At 44.1% G+C, this 19,795-nt stretch overlaps 1 pseudogene across 1 annotated transcript; it reads right to left on the bottom strand.

Annotated features, from left to right (window-relative positions):
* Positions 1-437: 437 nt before the first annotated feature.
* Positions 438-19,453, bottom strand: LOC311231627 (dynactin subunit 6-like; annotated as a pseudogene). The gene is made up of 6 exons: positions 19,375-19,453; positions 4,846-4,951; positions 3,823-3,911; positions 1,970-2,017; positions 1,703-1,842; positions 438-530 (listed from the first exon to the last, which is right to left on the bottom strand). The product of its transcript is annotated as a dynactin subunit 6-like (transcript).
* Between the last annotated feature and the right edge of the window lie 342 nt (positions 19,454-19,795).

Here is a 19,795-nt window from a genome sequence, read left to right on the forward strand (position 1 = left end):
CAAGAAAAGAGGGTGGAGTTTGAGATTGGTCAAATAAATGATGCATACAGATCACCTAGTGCAGCGTAGAAATATATATTGTTAATGACATTAAGCAAAAGAGAAAACAAACATGATTAAAGCTTCCTACATATTCCAACTGTTATACATTCATAGTAACACTGAGGAAGGAACATAATTGTTCCGAAACATGTTTGTTTCAGGCTGCCATTAAATATACCAAAATCTGTGAGTGCTGGTCCAAGCGTATTGCTTTCTTTTTCTATTATACTCCACGGGATTTCAGCACCCAGTGTTATAATTTGTGAGCGCAGTCTATCTTGACTTTTAGTTCCTACAGTAACAAATTGCTGAAACTGTAGGACAGTACTATTCATATTAATAGACCAAAAATTACATAAGTCAAGTCATTTATTTCTAGTGAGTGAAGGTAGACTTCAGCCGGTATTGTGGCTGGCTTTGACGGTTTTCTTTAAGTGGTGGTAGTTTGGCAAGATCTTCATCAGAAAGTCAAGCTGGAGGGTTTGAGGCTAGAAAGAAAGATGAAGACATTCATTAGGGTAAAAAGGTGCAAACAAAGACACCCCCACCCCCCAATTAATTCCCTTGCAACACTCAACAAAACCAAAAGAAAACTTAACAGGTTAATGGATAAGGCCAGCCTTTTATTTTTCTAGTCATCATAGCCTATGAAAAGACCACAATGCATTTCTCCCAACAAGTATGGTCCATCCAGCCAACACCAGATGATGGCTTCTACCTGGAGTTCTGATAACTACATTGTTGACCAAGAAACCTGTTAAAACAAGTCACAGAGCTGTATGGTTTATGTTGGTCAGTATAATTAATCACTGGGATAAACATGGGCATTGTAATTATTCCTGGAACTACCTCACGAAATGTCAACCATTTGCTTTTTCGATCCAGGGAAAGTAGTTCCATTTCAGGCAGCCTTCAGCATAAAGAAGGCAATGAACAAAAAAAAAGTACAATGCTCATGTTCATCACAATGATGAATTATACTGACAAAATAAACAGTATGGCTCTGACTTGTTTTAACAAGTTGTTGGACAACGTTTTCTTGAGCTATAATCTGGTGGACTATACTAGTTAGTAGGAGAAATGCATTGTCTTCTCATAGGCTATGTTTTTGATTATCTTTTTCCCCCTCCTTTTTCCAATTCCCAACCCCCTTCCTGGTTGTTGCGCACTTTCCCCTACTGTTGGTCCGAGAGGCCGGAGAATGTCACATGCTTTCCTCCGACGCATGTGCAGCCAGCCTGGCCGCGCAGATTCTCACTGGGAGAGTGTAACGTGTGGGAGGCCGCACTACCTCTCACCAGATCCTACCTTCGCTGAGCAGGCGCCCCGACCGAACTGTAGGGGTCGCTGTCCACAACGCCCAGGACCCACCCACGGCTCCCCTCCCCCTAACTCAGCCAAACGAGTTAGTATAGCGATCAGCCCGAGCCAAGGCAATGCGGGAGTTGAGACCGCATTCATAGGCTATGTTGACAAGAACAAATACATGTAATTACACCGGCCTTATCCTTTCAAGAATTTAGATGATTTTAACACATTCTGGATGTGTAGTCTGTCATGGGACAGATTAGTGTTTTGTTGACTATGGAGTACCGTTTTTAAATATTATGCCTGACCTTGCTTACGCCACCCCCTTTAGAGAGCGCGTGACCGCCCATACCTGTGGTCTCTCCGTCTGTACTCGTCTCATACACCCAGAACCGAAAATGACTGTGTTCGGTATGACCTCGCAGGTGTTGACCTGGCAGCAGGATCCGATGATGCAGCCACTGGTGAGGATCACATTCCTGCCCACATCAGCTGGGCAGCAGGACAAAGGGGAAGACATTGTATATGATTACACACACAATGGTACATATCCAACCTTCCACACACACACACATTAAGACAAAGTGTGAAACCCAAACAGAAGATGTCCCAATCTCACCTTTTGATTCGATGACATTGTTGTCCCCAATTTTCAGGGCTTGGGATACTGTTAAGTAGTTGGTTAAGGGAACGTTTTACATCGATCATCAAGAATCTAATAGCAGAGGGCGGCTACGTGGTGCAGTGGGCAAGGCGCTCACCACGAATACTGGAGACGCTGGGTTCGCCTGTTCGAGCCCAGCGCTCCACATTGCTTTCAGTTTAGCTGGTCGTCCGTACTAATACACATTGGCAGTATTAGGGGGTGGGAAACTGATGGGTGGGGATCAGGCGTTGTGGTCCTACAGGTTGGTTGGTGCGCCTGCGCAGTAGAATCAGGAAGCGATGGGGGTGGCGCCCCTCCAAAGCGCAGACCCCTGACGCTGAAAGATCGCGCCGTGCAGGTGAAAAGATGCGACTGCTGTTACCTCGAGTATCGGAGGGGACTCGTTCTTGCTTGTGGGAGGCAAGAAACAGCGTTCGAGACAGGGGAGGGTTGAATTGGATGATACGAAATTGGGATGGGAGAAAAATAGAAAATGGGAGAAAAAGTGGATAAAAAAAAAGAATCTAATAGCAGTATGTAGCTATTAGATAGCAGTGTTAATTTTTATATATTTTTTTAAATATAAAGTTTGCCAATAGGGATGTATCAGTAGTATAGCCCTAGTATGTATAAATGACATAAGAGGATCAGTTAATTGGATCCATGGTCAATGCTCGGGTCAGGTAAAGGATACCTGATATTACCTACCTGGGTTCAATCCTAGAGGCAAATCTTTCCTGTGACAAAATGGCATCCAATGTAATAAAAAAAAAAGTCAACCAACGAACTCGATTCTTGTACCGGATCTCCTCACTGGTAAACAAGAATACCCTGAAGACTCTGGCAGGAGCACTCATTCAAGGGTACTACGACTATGCATGCACCTCATGGTACCAAAGCACCTCAAAGGCGCTAAAAACAAAATTACAAACATCTCAAAACAAACTGGTCAGACTACTGCTTGACCTTACTCCTAGAACCCACCTCACCCCTGCCCACTTTGACAACCTAGGATGGCTTAGAGTAGATGACAGAGTACAACAACTTGCAATGGGCCTGGTCTACAAGATACACTACACAACCAAGGTACCCATGTACATGTCAAAATACTTCCCAAAGGTCAGTGAATACCACGATCACAACACCAGAGGGAGCTCCATAAATCATGTTAAACCCAGATTCGGCTCAAACAAGGGACTAAACACGTTTCGCAATTATGCCACATCAATGTGGAACGCACTACCCAAAGCTGTAAAGGAATGTGAATCACTACCCACTTTCAAAAACACTCTCAAAAAACACCTACGGGAGACTGCAATTCGAAACTGGCCCCTGTAAATGTCCTAACACAACCCCCTCCAATGTACAGTAAAAATAACCAAGTATGGTCTTGTCAATATTCCAATGTACAGTGTTGCTTGTACAGTGTCCCCCACCCACCCCTCCTACCCAACCCCCCCCCCACTCCTACCCAACCTCCCCCCACCCACCCAACCACCTCCAATGTACAGTACCCCCCCCCCCCCCCAACCTCCTCCAATGTACAGTTTCTACGTCAAATGTATATACTTCTTTTCTGGACTCTTTTCGTATCACAAACAGTACTGTATTTGCAAATCTGGTATGTCATAAATGTATAGATGTAGCAGTACTGTCTATCTGTATGTCATATATGTTACGATGAATTGAAAATGGGGCACCCTGATGTAAACAAGACGAAAGTCTTTCTCTGGTCTGCATCCCCTTAACAATTGTATGTATTGAGCTGTACTGTACTGTACCCATTCTGCAATCTGTTAATAAAGTTTTCAATCAATCAATCAAACCACATCCAACTTCAAACACATTGTTGACGCCAATGGTCATGGTCTTTGGTTCCACTCCCTCAGAGTCTGGTGTGATGTTCTCTGGGTAGCTGTCGGGATGATGGATAAGCAAGCAATCAATATAAGGTAGAGGGAAATGCTGTGTAAGAATAGACAAGTAGCCTACATACTTTTTTTCCCCTATAATATTTTGTAGCATTAGGCTGTTTGTTACTCAAGTTTCAACACTTGAGGTCAAAATTGGATACTTTATGGTAAGAGCAATACTCATGACAAAGCGCTTTACAATTTATGCCTCACATTCACCCATTCACTCACACACTGACGGCAGAGGCAACCATGCAAGGTGCCAACCTGCTCATCGGGAGCAGTTAGGTGTCTTGCTTGAGGACACTTCGACGTGCCAGAATCGACCTTCTGATTAACAGACAACCGCTCTACTTCTACTGTCGGGAACAGTTTAAAGATCCCCTCCAGAGATGCGTTTTAAACCTTTGAAAATGGTTCTAAAACAATTTGTATAAATATAGCTTCCTTCACTAAAATGGCATAACAGCATCTCTCTACACCTTTAACCTCATTGAGAATGCAAGAATCTATGAATAAATGCAAATAGTTATCTTTTACCAGGAATTCCAAATCTGCAGCTTATATTCTTTCAAGATAATATCTACTCTTTCAGTGTATGCTAAAGCTAAATGTCTCAGGTTACCACATATTGGACCATGATAGGTTCAACCTCTTAGTGACACATGCAACTCAGACTTCATAGAAGCTCTCCCTCTCGTGAAAAAGGGTCTGGTGACAAGTTCTGCACATATAACAATATAGTCAAAGTCATGCCTCCAAGAGGAGTTAACTATTTAAAAAACATGTTTTTGAGTGGAGAGGATCTTTACACATTATCTCTAGCAGTGATGATGTGGTGTGTTTATGTTGCTGTGGTAGCTCACCACCACTAAATTAACAGTGGGGTAACAAACATATATACTCGGATTAAACGGAACAACGTAACAAAAACACCTATTAATGATGAGAGCTTGCTCCTATATAAGATTTCCTTCCCCAATCACAATGGGTCCTGCCTCTGCGATGATGCAAGCTTTGGGATGGACCACTGTCCTGGGACCTTGAAAGTTTAAACAAACAGGAAAGATGTTTGTTCACACAGCAAATCTTGTAGGCATATCTTTACATATAATTCAATTAAGAAATGTAGTGCCTCTAAACAGACTTGGGGAGTAATGGAATACAGTAATGCATTTTTTAATAAGGAAATCCCCCTTGTTTTACTGTAAGACTGAAATACTGTACATAAACCATATAGTAAATGGTAGAGAGGATCAACAGTATTCTAATAGTGACAGAAAAAAATAAACGTAATCAGATTACCAATACATTTTTTTCTTTTTTAATAAATGGGGGTTATTTTTCAGGATTACATTTTAAAAATAATCAAATAAATGTTTTATAATATATTTTATTATATTATACCCCCCCTCTCTCTCAACTCCCCTCTGAACTCTGCACCTGTGCACACTGGTTAGTGGAAAGTTGTCATGTTTCTCTGTTAAATACATATTCTCTGTATATTGACTAGTTAATATAGTTAACTAGTATACAGTTTCTCAGACACTAGGGCGACAATCTTAACAGTGTTCTTAAAACAACGACCAAGGCCCAGTACAGCTTGACTTAGATATGACATGTCCAAGAAAATCACATCTTATTATTATTGTTATCTTCATATCAGACAAAACCCCTAAACCCATCTTTGTTTTAATTTTTTCATTTGTCATTCCCAGCTGGTGTATTTAATTGTAAGTCTGACCAGAGCTCTTTCTCACTTTGTGGTCAGACGCTCGTGTTTCACTTGTCTGATTGTAAAATGTTCTTTTGATACAATTTGACTCATCTGAATTTCTACAGTTTCACAGTTTGGCGATGAGGATGGACCAGTGATGCAGTGGTGGTCCCACGGGGTACCACGCCGTCCTAGCGGTTTTCTGAGCAGAAGTATGCGCAGTCACGCATGGATGTGCACGCGCGCGTACACAAAAATGCGCTCCACTCATTCGTTGTGCGCTAAGTACCCACCGTCTTATAACAATAGCGCAGGTCGTCAGGTGTCTTCAACTACACTACCCGGCACTTATCTATCACCTAGACTTTGCATAATAATAGGATACCAATATCCAATACCAACATAACAAAGAACGAGAAGTGCAAAACCAAAATACAAGCCCTGTGGTGGTTTGCTTGATCTGTGGAACTCTCACTATGTGACAAATGGTCCCGACTGGAAGGATGAGGCATTAAGTTGTGCTTCAGAAGGAAACTGTCCTTCTATAAACTGTAAGTTACATTGTTAATTTAGTTTGTATTTACTTTTATAGTTTAAGTTAATTCAATTAAAGAAATTGTAACTACAATATTGTATCTACAATTACATTTAAAACATTGTTTGTTTTTCAACCATATCTGTTGACAATATAATTTCTTTATATATTGAAGGCTACATCCTGCTACCTTTTTCAGCTTCTCTATTTCAAGACAATATTTACAAAAACTAAACTAAAACTAGTAATTTCCTATACAAACATGTTTCCTACTATTTATGCATAATAATCATCTGTTCTGTGCGACCACGAGGGAACATGTATGCGCGGGAGCGAGCGTGTGCATGGCGCCGTCCAGGCAGTTCTGATATTACGACTGCATCCCTGGATGGACAGTTAAGTTAATATATATGAGGCTAAAGATTTATTAATAACACAAGTATGAATAAGAGTAGGCGACAGTACATTCAAAGATTAGTTGCATTTGTCTGCTTTGTGAAAACATCTGACGCCCAGTAACGTTGCCTACCAACGAAATAACTAAAAAACTAAAAAGTCAAACTGCCCCTTCAGATAACCGTATATTTTTTGTCAGTGGCTCCTGAGTTGGTCAAGTCTGAGTACCACTGCCATAGAGTCTCCATCCATTATGCTTAGCCTATAAATTAGTAATAGGGACTGGTGTGGCCGCAGGGGCGGACCTAGCACATTTGGCGCCCTAGGCGAGATTCACCACTGCGCCGCTAGTTCTCTAACGTTAGTCTTTCTTTCCTCAGCGCTCAATTCTATAAACACTTGACCGATACCCATCAATGCACAGCGCTCTAGCATGTTCTGACTGTGAACACCTAAAGCTGAGGCTCAGACCGACCGACCGTTTTAGATTTTTGGCTCATTTTCCCTTATGTTAGATTTTTTTTTATGTAAAAATAATGGTTGCCGATATAGAGGGGGGCGCCAAAACTGCACAGAGATTTTTCTTTTTTTTTTTTTTTTTTGGTGCCCCCCTCTGGGTGGCGCTCTAGGCAACCGCCTATATCGCCTGTAGGAAGGTCCGCCCCTGGGTGTGGGGAATAGGGACTGGTGTGTTTGTATACTTCGATGGGGCGAGATGCATCCAGCTGCAGGACCGCAGAACCATACGAGGTTCCTCCCACTGCCACACTCTCCGGACGCTCTGCAGACCCACGCTATCCGGACCCTCGCTCCCAATGGCTGATTTGGGTCACGTGACCGTCCCACCCAATGGCTGAATTGGAGTATTGCACTGCGGGATTGATTGATTGATTGAAAACTTTATTAACAGATTGCAGAATGGGTACAGTACAGCTCAATACACACAATTGTTAAGGGGATGCAGACCAGAGAAAGACCTCAATGCAGTACTGTTACATTTGTGACATACAGTAAATATATACAAGGGGGAGGGAACTGTACATTTATGATGAATTGAAAATGGGGGACCCTGATGTAAACAAGACGGAAGTTCTCTGGTCTGCATCCCCTTAACAATTGTGTGTATTGAGCTGTACTGCAGATATATTTCAATTGCCTTACTTATTTACATAAGTATTATAGGCCTACAGCAGTATTGTACAGACAGTAATACTTTTGCTCACACAATATCTTGAATGAATGAGTTTATTTATTTCAAACAACAAAAAAATAAATTGAAAATAAATAATAATAAAAAACAAGTAATAAACAGATTAAAAAAAACAAGCAGTTCATGTATAATATTGTAAAATAGCTTAGACATAGCCTACTTGCATATAATAGTCATGTATAATAATTCCTTAATTACCATCAAAGGTACCCACCACATCACATATACTGTAGTGTATAGCATGGCAAATGGTTTTACTTTTATAAGTGTTACCCCAAATCTCCACACAGTAGTTCAGATATGGTATACAAGTGAGCAATATAGAATGTACAGTGATTTATCCCCGCAGATGAATGTAACCTTCTGAGTCTTGTCAAATAACACCTCCATGCAGTCTTTGAATGCTTCAATGCTGGAATCTGGAGCTCTGTATACACAACTGACAATCACGTTTCTCAGATCTCTACTGAGATACAATCCATCAAGTTGTCAATGCAGTACTACCCACCCCAGTTAGGACAGCCGAAACCCGTCCAATCTTTCGCCGTCGACTAAAGACGCACTTCTTCAACCATTATCTGAAAAAATATATATAATAATAATCAAATGAAAAAAAATTAACCCTAACTAACCTTACTGTCTTGCACTTGTCCTAATAAACTAACCTACACTGTAACACACAACACTTTGATGAAATATAATGTAAATGTAAAACAAAATAAAAACATCAAAAAACACTTTACAATTATTATATACAATTATTATATACTGCATATGTATTTCTTACATAATACAGCTGCAGTGTTCATCAACTCCTCTGGGATAAATGGGGAAACAATGCTCCATAAGCAATAAGTTAAAGCTAATTACCTTAGCATATTTGACATACAGTGTCATGTACAGTAACTGACTTATGTTTTTTTTTTATCAAATTTTTTTATTATTATTTACATGAAACAAGACAACACATCAATCACAATCACAATACACAGAACTTCACAGGAAAATAACAAAAACAATAATAATACAGAAAAAACTATTTATAAATTATAAAGACAAAAAGAAAAGAAAACAGTTCAACCTTTTTAAATTTTAAATTCAAGGGGTACTATCTAATAAATGACCAAATAGTGAAGAAATAGCTAAATAGCTGCCCCCCAATAAAATCCCCAGTTAAATTCAAGACATCACAAAAGACAAGACAGACAAGACATTTCCTCCTCCCCCTCCCACGAGACCGCCAGACTCCCCCGAACAAGCACCCCCACCCCGCTCAGCCGCACACGGCGGTCCTGACCTTCTCAGCTGCTGCGAACCACAGGTCAATCCCAGCCTGTCCCACCCCAATCACCCGCGCCGTGGATATCTCAAGATAAATCACATCCAACAGTGTTAGGGACCAGTTAATCACTGTGAGCTTCTCAGGCTCCTTCCATCTCATTGCTATTAGCTTCTTCGCTGCCGTGACGCCCGCTAGGACAACCCTTTTCAGTTGTACGGACGCGGGTAGTGTTGTTATATCGTTCAGGAGTAGCGTAACAGCTGTGAATGGGATAGTTAAGCCACACAGATCTGAAAGTTTGTCCGCTATTGACCTCCAGAAGCGGGCCACTGGTGGGCAATCCCAATACATATGCATATAAGTGCCAGTGGCCTTTTGAGAGCACAAAGTGCACCGAGAGTCGGTTATCAGTCCCATAGCAAATAGCTTCCTAGGTGTAAGATAGGTCCTATGAATATAATTCAAATTAATTTGCTGGTGATTGGGGTTGCGCGAAGACAATGCCACATTTGCCCAAACATCATCCCAGTCAAACTCGGGGTCCAACTCCGGGATATCCACACGCCAGATTGTATCCAATGATACATTTTTATACATGGATTGAATTAAGAGCGTATAAAATTCTGAGACAAACCCTCTGGAGGTCGTCCTGTCCACTATGAGCCTGAGGAAGGGGTGTGGGTGCAAAGCTTGAGCCCACGGAACGCCATGCGCCCTCAGCGCTGACCTTAGTTGAAGGTAAAGAAAGAAGGACTCGCCGGGAAGATCATAAAATTATCTTAAGTCCTGAAACGCACGGAGGCCGTTCTTATCATAAATATCCTCCAGAGTATGAACTCCCCTCCTTTGCCATTGAGGAATATTAACCGGCTTGTGCCCAACAAGTAATTGCCTTTTTTTTTTTTTTTTTTTTTTTTATTATCTTTCTTCCCCTCCTTTTTCCCGATTTTTCTCCCATCCCACCCTTGCTGGTTGTTGCGTACTTTCCCCTACTGTTGGTCCGGGAGACCGGAGAATGTCACATGCTTTTCTCCGACGCATGTGCAGCCTGGGGCAGGCCAACCTGGCCGCGCAGGTTCTCACCGGGGAGAGTGTAGCGTGTGGGAGGCCACACTATCTCTCCTCAGTTCCAACCCTCGCTGAGCAGGCGCCCCGACCGAACTGTAGGGGTCGCTGTCCACAACGCCCAGGACCCACCCTTCAGCTTTCCCACCCCCTGATACAGCCAATTGTATCAGTGTGAGAGGCCAGCCAAGCTGATAGCAACGCCGGGAGCTGGATTCGAACAGGCGAATCCTAGTGTCTCCCGGTATTGGTGACGAACGTAATCTCCGTGCGCCACCTGCCCCCCCAAATTGTAATTGCTGGTTATTAAAAATTGGAGAGTCCAGGTGCCATGGGCATTTAACCCCACACGACTTCTGTACATTACGCCACGTTTGGATCACGTGAGTTATGATCGGTCCATACCTCAGTCGGCATTTCGAAATAGGGACAGTGGAGTACACCACATCCTGCAATCTTAGCGGTGAGACCGCCGCCGCTTCTAAGGAGCGCCAAGATACAGCATCTACAGGGTCTAGCCAGCACATCAGAGGTCTCAGTGAAAAGGACCAGAAATAAAGCTTAAAATCAGGGATCGCGAGGCCCCCATCTTGTTTCCTACGTTGAGTAGTAGCTCTTTTGATTCTCGGGCGTTTGTTATTCCAGATAAACTTAGATACCATCGATTGTACCTTGCGCCAGTGGTCTATTGGAGGGGGCAGGGGGAGCATTGAGCTAACAAAATGTATCCTAGGCAGGACGTTCATTTTGATTATGGAAGCCCGGGCTTGTAAGGAGTTAGGAAGGGACGACCATCTGTCTAGATCCTGGCGTATTTTATCATAAGTACCCGTGAAGTTGTACTTAGTAGTTTGACTCAGCGTGGGGAATATCTCTATGCCTAAGTATTTAAAATGTTCCACTATGGGGATATCAGCTGGTAGTCGCACCGCCTTGGCCAGCTCATTAAGAGGTAGGCAGGCTGATTTGTTCCAGTTAATCTTAAAGCCTGACAATTTACCAAAGTCGGCGATTATTCCCAGTAATTTTGTGGCCGACCGGGAAGGGTCGTCCATAAAAATCAGTAGGTCATCCGCATAGAGAGCAATTTTGTGTGGTGTATTATTGATCATTATGGGGACGATGTCCTCCGATTGCCTAATAAATTGGGCCAATGGTTCGAGGGAAAGCGCGAATAGTCCTGGGCTCAGAGGACAACCCTGTCTAGAAGATCTGGAGACTGGAAAAAGTGTGGAACAGTTTTTGCCTGTCAGTATCATTGCCGACGGCGAGGCATACAGGACTTTAATCATATGAATAAAACTCTTTCCAAGACCCATAACCTCAAGTACCTTCCACAGGTATGACCACTCTAGTCTGTCAAATGCCTTCATGGCATCCAAAGACAGAACTGTGGATGGAGCTGTATTGTCTTTACTGTTATCGACTACATGCAACAGCCTCCTAAGATTATCTGCAGCCAGGCGCCCCGGGATAAAACCAGTCTGATCGCAGTGTACCAATACCGTCATAAATCTCTGCAGGCGGCGGGCCAGCACCTTGGCAAACACTTTTAGATCGGCCCCGAGAAGACTCAAGGGCCTATAGCTACCACAATCATTGGGATCTTTATCCTTCTTGAGAAGTAAAGAAATCAACACCATGTTGACATCTCTTGAGAACTCCCCTTGTTCGATAGCGTAATTGATCATATCGAGCATCAATGGACCCAGTTGGTCCCAGAAAGCTAAATATACCTCGGGTGGAATACCATCCCAGCCTGGTACCTTACCCCTCTGCATTTCAGCAATCGTCTCCCTTAGTTCCATAAGAGTGATCGGTTTCCCCAGTTCCTTAGCCTCTTGCTCAGAAATGTGGGGTATCTCAAGCCCGCCAATGAACGATTCAAATTTAGAGTTATCGAAATTAACCTCTGAGCTATATAACTGTGAGTAAAACTCTTTAAAAGTGTCGTTGATCTTTTTCGAATCAGTAGTGACTGTACCCTGTCGCGTCTTGATCGAAGGGATATCCGAGAAATGATCATTCGAGCATATTTTCATTGCCAATAGATGGCTAGGCCTGGAACCATGAAAGTAGTAATTTTGTATCAAGAACTCAGACTGTTGTTTAAGTATGGAGTTTATTTTTTTCTTGACTATCTTACGTTGTGTGTTTAGTCGTTCACTATAGTTAGTTTGCAAAGATGCGTATAGGTCCGCATATAACGTTTCCAGTCCTTCTAGTTTTTTTGACCGGGATTTACGCAAATTGGAGGCGAAAAGTGTGACATGACCCCTGATAAATCCTTTCAATGCGTTCCACAGGACCCTGGGGTCTTCGACCGTGCCAACATTGATCTGCAAGAATTCAGCTAGTTTACTCCTGAACTCAGAACAGAAATCATCGTTCTTTAATAAGGTTGAGTTAAAACGCCACCTGGGAGCTCTCGTGGAGAGCCTGCCAAAGGTTGCCATAAGGAAAATCCCCTTGTGGTCCGAGAGAGCCAGGGGAACCAATGAGACGTCGAAACTATCAAACATATTAGGGGATGCGAATGCATACCGTAATTCCTCTAATAGTAACCCCGGCTTGTATTTGTTTCAACTGTAGCTGATACCAGGCTTGTATTAGGAGGAGGCATGTATAAGAGAGAGGCCTATATTTCTAATTTTCAAACATCATAATGAATAAATCAACATTTTGTGTCAGTTTGAACCCAGTAAAATGTACTGGGTTCATTTATTGAAACCAAGTACTGTATGAAATACGGTAGTAAACAGTGCAATTACAGATGGTAAAAAAAAGTTAAATAAAGTAAAATAGTGCAATCACAATACTGGTATAATAATAATAATAATAATAATAATAATAATAATAATAATAATAATAATAATAATAATAATAATAATAATAATAATAATAATAATAATAATAATAATAATAATAATAATAATAATAATAATAATAATAATAATAATAATAATAATAATAATAATAATAATAATAATAATAATAATAATAATAATAATAATAATAATAATAATAATAATAATAATAATAATAATAATAATAATAATAATAATAATAATAATAATAATAATAATAATAATAATAATAATAATAACTTCGTTTTTTATACAATTCTGAGGTAGGCTTACTCTCTTGGTAAACATTAACACCATACCATTATATGGTATTTACTGCACAGCCAGGCCAGCATATACATGAAACCCGGCTTGTATTAGGAGGCCGGCTTATAAATGCTTAGCTCAACAGCGCACCCGGTCATTAATAGAGACCCGGTTTTTAATTGAATACCGATTACTATTAGAGGAATTACAGTAGTCTATTCAAGAGAAGGTTTTGTGTCTGGCTGACAGGTGAGAGTAATCCTTGAGGGTGGGATTGGATATGCGCCATAGGTCTGCGAGCCCTGTATCCTGGGCCCACATCCTGAGGGCCTTAGAGGACCGTTTTTGGTCGCTTGTTTCAGAGGACCCGGACCTATCCATCTCCGCATCCCAGCACGCATTAAAATCGCCACCCACAATGAGAGCGTATCCAGTAAGTTCCAACATATTCTTCGTGATTGTATTATAGAACGCTGAATCAAATGTGTTAGGGGCATACAATGCTATTATTGCCATCTTCCTATGAGAGAACTCAACTTTTTCTATAGTAATCCTTTTTTTTTATCCACTTTTTCTCCCATTTTATATATTTTTTCCCATCCCAATTTCGTATCGTCCAATTCAACCCTCCCCTGTCACGAACGCTGTTTCTTGCCTCCCACAAGCCGGCTGCAATGTGGACTAAGTCATACATAGCACAAGTCCCCTCCGGTACTTGAGGTAACAGCAGTCGCATCTTTTCACCTGCGCAGCTCGATCTCTCAGTGGCAAGGAGTAACGCGTGGGAGGCTCACGCTGCCCCCGACACTTCCTGATTCTACTGCGCAGGCGCACCAACCGACCTGTAGGAGTCGCTGTCCACAACGCCCGATCCCCACCCATCAGTTTCCCACCCCCTAATACGGCCAATGTGTATTAGTATGAACGACCAGCTAAACTGAAAGCAATGTGGAGCGCTGGGCTCGAACAGGCGAGCCCAGCGTCTCCGCATTCGTGGCGAGCGCCTTGCCCACTACGCCACGTAGCCGCCCATCTGCTATAGTAATCCTTCCCTCCGTGTCCGACCACACATCCAGGACTTTGATATCAAGGTTACGTCTTGTAACTATGACGACTCCTTTTGTCTTATCATCGGCTGAGGATGAGGAGATAACGTGATATTGTCGATTTGCTAGCCTTGACACATCACCCACCAATAAATGCGTCTCACTAAGGAGAGCAATGTCAATATTTCTTCTCTTCAATAACCAAAGGACACTGGCACGCTTGTGTGGGGCGTTAAGACCCCCTGCGTTCCAAATAAAAATATTCAATTTAGCCATGGTCGAATTTGTCTAAATGCGTGGGGAACATACCTATATCCACAATCTGCTCCTCAAGAACAGAATCAACCCATCCACGCCAGTTTGCTAGCAACCCGGCTAATCTCTCCTACCCTCCTACAGCCACTAATACACCTGTCACAGTACAGGGAGGCTTATGGAATTGTCAATCAGCAGTCAAGAAAGCTGACTTCATTACTGCCTACGCCCATAGTCTAAATCTGCAGCTCCTGGCTCTAACTGAGACCTGGATAACCCCCAATAACTCGTCAACACCTGCAGCATTATCTACAAACTATAACTTCACTCACACACCTCGACCCTCCAGACGGGGTGGAGGCACTGGCCTCATGACATCTCCTTCATGGGCTACAAACCCAACGCAACTCCCAGAACTGTCACTCTCCTCCCTCGAATATCATGCAGTATCTGTCTCTAATCCTTTCAATCTCACCATTGTTACACTCTATCGCCCTCCAGGTCCCCTCGATCACTTCACAGATGAGCTGGACATGCTTCTAAGCTCCTTACCGGAAGATGGTACCCCGCTCCTTCTATTGGGCGACTTCAACCTGCCTGACTCATCTCAGTCGGTCCCAGTGGTCTCCCTCCTACAACAATTTGACCTGACTCCCACTGCCATGCCTCCCACTCACAAAGCAGGCAACTCCTTGGATCTCATATTTTCCCGTAACTCCAGCATCATTAACACCACGGTAACTCCCCTACATGTATCTGACCATTCCTTCATATCCTTCTCACTAACTCTCATGCTTAACCGAAAAGTCTTCACCCCAACTCAAACCGTCTCACTCAGACGCAACCTGCCCTCCCTATCCCCCTCCACCCTCTCCTCTGACATAATATCCGCTCTACCTTTGAGTGACACCTTCTCTGCTCTCCCCACAGAGATGGCAACCTCCACCCTCCTCTCAGCCCTTGCAACCTCCTTCGACAAGCTCTGTCCCCTCGTTGAGAAACCTGCCCGCCGTTCCCCACCCAGTCCATGGCTGACGGATGCAGTGAGAGAACAAAGACAGGTCCTGAGAGCGGCTGAGAGGAAGTATAGAAAGTCACGCCTCACTGCTGACATCGACACATATCACAACCTCTTGTTAACATTCTCCAAAACCATTACTAATGCCAAAGCTTCTTTCTTTCACCATAGGATCGAGGCCTCTGCCAAGAATCTTCGCAAACTGCATGCTACCATGTCCTCCCTCCTCACTCCCCCCCCACCTCCTCCTCCCTCATCTTTATCTGCCGAAGACTTTGCGATCTTCTTTGAGGAAAAAGTGGAGAACATCCGCAGCTCCTTCTCCCAACCCCCACCCATTCCAAACGCTGAATCGAGAACCTCATCCTTCACTCTGTCATCTTTCTCTCCCATTACAGAAGCCGAGACCCTGACACTGGTAACGTCGAACCGTCCGACTACATGCCAGCTGGACCAGCTACCCTCCCCACTCCTCCAGACCATAGCACCGGACATCCTCCCATTCCTAACTGCAACCATCAACTCCTCACTCAACTCTGGGGTGGTCCCCACCTCCCTAAAACAAGCCAGAGTCACGCCCCTCATAAAAAAAAAAAACCTGAACCCCACCGTCATAGCCAACTATCGCCCTGTCTCTCTTCTCTCCTTCCTTTCTAAAACACTTGAACGTGCTGTATCCAACCAACTTACTGCTTATCTCTTACAGAATGACCTCCTAGACCCCAATCAGTCTGGCTTCCGGACTGGCCACTCCACAGAAACGGCCCTCATTGCGGTCACAGAGGCACTTCACTTAGCAAAAGCGAAAGGCCTCTCCTCTGTCCTGATTCTCCTAGATCTATCTGCAGCCTTCGACACAGTCAACCATCAGATCCTCCTCGCGGCCCTCGCAGGAATGGGAGTGGCTGGATCTGCGCTGACATGGCTGACATCATACCTCAATGACCGCTCCTACCAAGTGTCATGGAGAGGGACTCTGTCGGCCAACCGCCCCCTCCGGACGGGTGTCCCCCAGGGCTCGGTCCTAGGACCCCTTCTCTTCTCCCTCTACACTAAATCACTGGGTAACATTATCACATCTCATGGCTTCTCATATCATTGTTATGCCGATGATACTCAACTCTTCCTCTCCTTCCCTCCCTCAGATATCCACGTCTCTGAGCGGATCTCGGCCTGTCTGTCCGACATCTCCGCCTGGATGACGACCAACCACCTCAAACTGAACCTAAGCAAAACAGAATTGCTCCACCTGCCGGCCAAATCCTCCCCCCTGACCGACCTCTCCATCACAGTCGAGAATGCAGCTGTGACCGCGTCGCCGACCGCCAAGAACCTTGGTGTTGTCCTCGACGACCAGTTGAACTTCTCTGCTCACATCGCAGCGACAACCAGAACCTGCAGATTCCTCCTGAGCAACGTCAGAAGGATACGCCCCTTCCTGACAAAAGAAGCCACCCAACTCCTCGTCCAATCAACAGTCATCTCCCGCCTCGACTACTGCAACGCACTGCTAGCTGGCCTCCCGGCCACTGCCACCAAGCCTCTTCAACTCATTCAAAATGCAGCGGCCCGCCTGATCTCAAACCTACCGAAGTCAGCCCATGTCACCCCACTTCTTAGGGACCTGCACTGGCTCCCCATTGCTGCACGTATCCGCTTCAAGGCCCTCGACCTAGCATACCGTGCGGCAAAGGGAACCGCTCCCGCCTACCTCCGGTCAATGGTCTCCAACTACACACCCTCAAGACCCCTACGCTCTGCGTCTTCTGGCCGCCTCAGATCTACTCCTATCCAAGCTCCCGGAGGGTCATCAAAGAGAAGCCGCCTATTCTCAGTCCTTGCCCCACAATGGTGGAATGAACTACCCATCCCAGTTAGGACAGCCGAATCCCGTCCAATCTTTCGCCGTCGACTAAAGACTCACTTCTTCAACCATTATCTGAAATGATAAAAAAAAAAAAAAAAAAAATCTAACCCCGACTAACCTTAATGTCATGCACTTGTCCTAATAAACTAACCTACACTGTAACACGCAACACTTTGATGAACATTGTTACTCAGCTGATAGAGTTATACCCTTCTTGCTGTCTTGTCGCACAGAACTTGTAAGTCGCTTTGGATAAAAGCGTCAGCTAAATGACTAAATGTAAATGTAAATGTAAACATACCAGTGCAGCCAGGCTGAGGACAGAGGCGCTGATCCAGGCGGGCCCAGACTGTCAATCCCAGGAGTTCAGAGGAGGAACAATTACACACATATAGGACAACAGTACATAAAACACAGAAAAATACCACCCCAGTTACAACCCCCCCTCCTTCTACTCTATACCCTAACCCACCCGTCCTAATATTAACCCTCCTAACCCCATTCTCCAATCCCCTCCCTATGCCCCATCCACTAAGGATGGTCATCCTCCTATCGTTTCCCACTGGAATCATGGATCCAATAAGACGCTCTCCACTCCGACCCCCTCTCTAGATAAACCCCTGATTAAACCCCCACTAGTCCAATAAACACAAATAAAAAATAAAAACCTTAAATTCAATAAAGTTATCGGTCAAAAACCACTGTGAGCCTTGGCCCTAACATGAGACAACTATAAGGGGAAAAAATAGCCATTATTATATAATAACTCAACATCATCCCTGAAACCATCTACCTCCGAATCTGCGTATCAATGTCGCAATGTTATAGCACAAATGGATAAAGGAAAATTTAATAAAAAAAATATATAAATAAATTAAAGCATACCAGAAGATAGTCTAAGGCAGGTCCGGATCACAGTTAAATTGCGCGAACAGACATCATTTAAACAGCAACAGTAAAAAGAAAAGGGAAAAAGGATTATGGTCAAGGTGCACGCATTTAACAGCCCCTCTGGTCAGGCACAAAGGCTGGAATGACAAAATCCTATATAAGAATAGAATTAAACACCTTCATTAACCCGGGGATAGTAATAAGCTATACCTGACACAACCTGTTATCATATATTGTATATATATACCCAACCGACCTTCTACTACTGGAGCCCAAAGCTCAAAACAGCCTGGATATAAAAAATTAAATCATACAAGAAGTTAGTTAAGGACCCGATCACCGTTGAATTGTGCAAACCGATGTCACTTAAACAGCAACAACAACCAAAATACGTAAACATTAACGGGTCTCGAATGTCTCGGCGCGGGCGATAGACACAGCCTGCTAGTTAGCCCGAGGCTAGCGCGTAAGCTAGTGAAGAATCCAGCTAGCACGCTGGAATCTGTTATGTACATTGTCCAGCTAGCTCGCTAACTTTCATAGAAGCGACACACGTACGACCATGAGGTCAGCATTAGCAAGTAACAGAAGTCATTGTGATGCCCCGCTAGCTTGGATGGGCAGTGGACAGTTAGCCTGTCTGGGCATGACAACAAGCATTTGTGAGTAGACCGCCCTATCAATGTATTTAGGCCCACATCGCCAAGTCACTCACCCGACATAGTTATCAAGCTACAGTCTCGGCTATCCCCCGAGATATTCCTCCGCTTTAGCCAACGATCAAAATGAACGACGATCATCGCCCTTACACAGCACAGATAATCTCGCAGGGGCGAATAGCGTAGGCCTCAGGCCTAGTTTCCATAGCCTGGCCATGACCACTTTGTATTCGCCTCTCTGTGCTTGAACCTCCGGCGTAAAGTCTTCGAAAATGGCCACTTTGTGATCGCCGAGACCTAGTTTACCCCTTCTGGCACGGGCCGACCGCATGATGAGCTCTCTCTGTTGTAGCCTGTTTAGCTTGACAATGATGGGCCTCGGCTCTTTGTTCACTCCTGGACTGGTCTTGCCCGCTCTGTAGGCCGACTCGCATACTGGAGGGCTGGGGAGGACATCCTTCCCCAGTATTTTCTGCAACAATTCCGGCATGGTCTCCGAGAGACGACCTCCCTCACTGTCCTCCGGTACACCAACAATCCTGATGTTGTAGCGTCTCTCCCGGGACTGCATTTCCACAATTACCGACTGTAGCTTGGCAACTTCAGCCTGCCTAGCCAGCAGGGAGTTCTCCAGACACGCCAGCCTCTCGCCCTGTAGTGAGGCCTCTGTCGTTAGCATGGCTAGTTCGTTAGCATTAGCCGAGGAGGCAGCGTGTAGCGACTCCATCTTCTCCCTCAAAGGGTCGATCGCCAACCTAATTTCCTCTGTCATCTCTCGATGAAGGGTATCAAAAAATTCCGCCTGCACTTTTCTTTGTGTTTCAGCGAAGCG

Source organism: Notolepis coatsorum (genome assembly GCF_963971535.1).
Source record: "Notolepis coatsorum genome assembly, chromosome: 7".
NCBI classification, from domain to species: Eukaryota; Metazoa; Chordata; class Actinopteri; order Aulopiformes; family Paralepididae; genus Notolepis; species Notolepis coatsorum.